The sequence below is a fragment of the Lucilia cuprina genome, chromosome 2 (assembly GCF_022045245.1).
Source record: "Lucilia cuprina isolate Lc7/37 chromosome 2, ASM2204524v1, whole genome shotgun sequence".
Lineage (NCBI taxonomy): Eukaryota > Metazoa > Arthropoda > Insecta > Diptera > Calliphoridae > Lucilia > Lucilia cuprina.
This window is the reverse complement of record NC_060950.1, coordinates 44,152,301-44,154,793: the sequence shown is the minus strand read 5'-3', so window position 1 is coordinate 44,154,793 and position 2,493 is coordinate 44,152,301. Positions and strand designations below refer to the sequence as shown.

At 31.4% G+C, this 2,493-nt stretch overlaps 1 protein-coding gene and 1 long non-coding RNA gene across 7 annotated transcripts in view; one reads left to right on the top strand and one right to left on the bottom strand.

The window, feature by feature from the left end:
- Positions 1–2,493, bottom strand: part of LOC124419329 — a 286,456-nt gene that overhangs the window by 198,962 nt on the left and 85,001 nt on the right. The window lies entirely within an intron of this gene.
- LOC124419333 lies at positions 1,495–2,471 on the top strand. Its single transcript, XR_006940495.1, has 4 exons — positions 1,495–1,544; positions 1,638–1,681; positions 1,764–1,842; positions 1,919–2,471. It is a non-coding gene; the product is annotated as an uncharacterized LOC124419333 (long non-coding RNA).

The window sequence follows — 2,493 nt, the reverse complement described above, 5'->3', positions numbered from 1 at the left end:
GGCTTTACAATTTGGATTTAGTTTTAGATTTAGGTTTAAATTTAAGTTTTAAAATTTAAGATTTAGTTTTAGGTTTAAATTTAGCTTTAGTTTTAGGTTTAAATTTAAGTTTTAAAATTTAGATTTAGCTTTAGTTTTAGGTTTAAATTTAAATTTAGCTTTACTTTTAGATTTAAATTTTGTTTTAGGTTTGGATTGAGGTTAAACTATATGAACTCAAATTTATGTTTGCGTTTGAAAAGTTCATAATTCCGCTCGGAGCTAAACCGGATCTGGCAATTCTTTTTTTGCGGCAACTAGCTGGTTTACGGGAGGCAATTATAGAGCGGGAAGAGTTCTTTTGGCGAATGAGGCTTTCCTGTCCGTTCGTATTAGGTACGGATAAAGTACGGACAGGTAAGTAATTGAAAATATATTTTAAGTTAACCCACCTTTTAAATAATTTTGCTTGTTTTTACAGGTTTTTTTGTTATAAATATATATGGCTAAGACCACCTGAGATCTCAAAATCACGCGTTACATTGTAAGAGGCCTGAGCTCAACCCTGCTCAAAAAACGCAAACGGGATAGATTCGATACGATGAATGATAGGTAAGCCTAGCAATACGAATATATATTTATATAGTCTAACCTTTCCTTTTTTCTATAGAAAATTATTTAAAAAGGACACTCGTCCGGTCCGTCTTGTCGTCCGGGTGCAAACTCACAGAAGGTCGGAAAACCAAAACTTATACCAGAGCACCCCAGGTGTGGTGGTGCTGGAAAACAGCTTCTCCCTCGTTGGATGGAGTCGGTGATTGCAGGTTTGTATATTTTGTGGTTCTTTATTTTATTTTTATATTTTTAAGTTTTAGTTTTAAGTTTAGCTTTAAGTTTAAAATTTTTGTAAATAAAATTTATTTTATTTATAAATACAAATCAAAAATTTAAGTTTTTTCTTCTTCTGACGAGGCCACAGACTCCACCTTCTTCTTCTCTCCGAGCAAAAATCAAAAAGGACCGACATTTGTTTCTTTCTCGGTTACCAATATGGCTTCAACAAATTTTCAGCAATTTGTTTGCCCACATAAAATTTTTTCTAAAGCTATTTGTTGTTATTTTTATTCCTCTTCTTCTTTCTTAAAAAAAAGAAAAAAATCCCTTTTCTATTATGTTGCCACCTGTTAAAGTTTCTTCTTCTTTTATTCAGTAGCTCTAATACAGGGTGCACACGACAAACCCCACCACTCCTGTTATCCATCCCTGGATACAGGATGGGAGGAAAAAAAGCGCACCCCTAATTTTCCTGAACTACTCTAATGCCCTAAAACTTTTCTGGGATTTTGGGTATTTTATTATTCCCATACAAAAAATTTGCACTATGGCAACCCTTATTCATTCGAGAACAAAAGTACAACTCTGTACCTCCGTTAAAAACTGGCTAGGCGGCGACGTATTGTGAACAGCTGCTTGATTGAATGGAAGAGGAGAAGGCAAATAAGAAGAATACTACGCGTGGGTAAAAGGAGAAGCACCCAAATAAAAAAACTCAATGAAACGACGAGGTAAGCATTTTTCTGGTAAATAAACAATAAAATAATAAAAATATTAATTCAAATTGTTTAAAATAATATATTATTTTTTTTGTTTCTTTGCAGGTTCTGATGGATTTCTACGGCCGTATAAGGGGATTTTAAATAAGGTAAGTAACAAAAACATAGTGATAGAAAAATTTATTAGTGGTGTTGTTATCTAACACAACCATTTTTTTCTTTTCTTTACAGGGATCATGTTGGCTGTCTTGGGCCTATAAAAAACTTGATGGCGATTCTGAAAGATGGCGGATGGAAGCAGAATGAAATGGTAAGTAAAAAAAGTGTGGAAATTATTTTAATTATTTCTATAAAATTTTCTAATAAATTTGTTTTAAATTTTTCAGGTTTTGTTCCAGATGGGCCAGTGGACTAGGGATTAAGATGGTTCCGGGAATTTAAGGTAAGTGAAATGAATTATATTTGAAATATACAAAGTGGACTTTAGTGAAAATTAAAACGTGGTTCGGTGCATAAAAAAATCTTAATCAAATAAAATAAAAAATTTAATACATTTAAAATAATATCGGTTCCCGTTTTGGAAAAGTGAATTCGGAAAAAATTAATTTTGGAATTTACGGTGCAGGTAAAAAGTAAAAAAAAATTTAATGGAAAAAATTTAATTTGATCGAAATTTACCGTTAGTGTCAAAGGTGTACGGACAAAAAAATTAAAAATTTTAAAATTTATTTTCAAGTGAAATTGGAACATACCGTTAGTAAAAAAGTAACCAAATAAAAACTAACTTTTGAAAAAAAACTCTTTTTCGTGAAACTTGTCAAGGTGTGTTCTTTAAGTGAAATATGAACAAAAGCTTATACAGTGAGAACCAAAAGTGAAGTGGAATTTTTTTTTGTTTTAAATACAGTGGGTGTAGAACAAATGAAAATTTTTAGTGACAAACGGAAACTAAAGTTTGAAA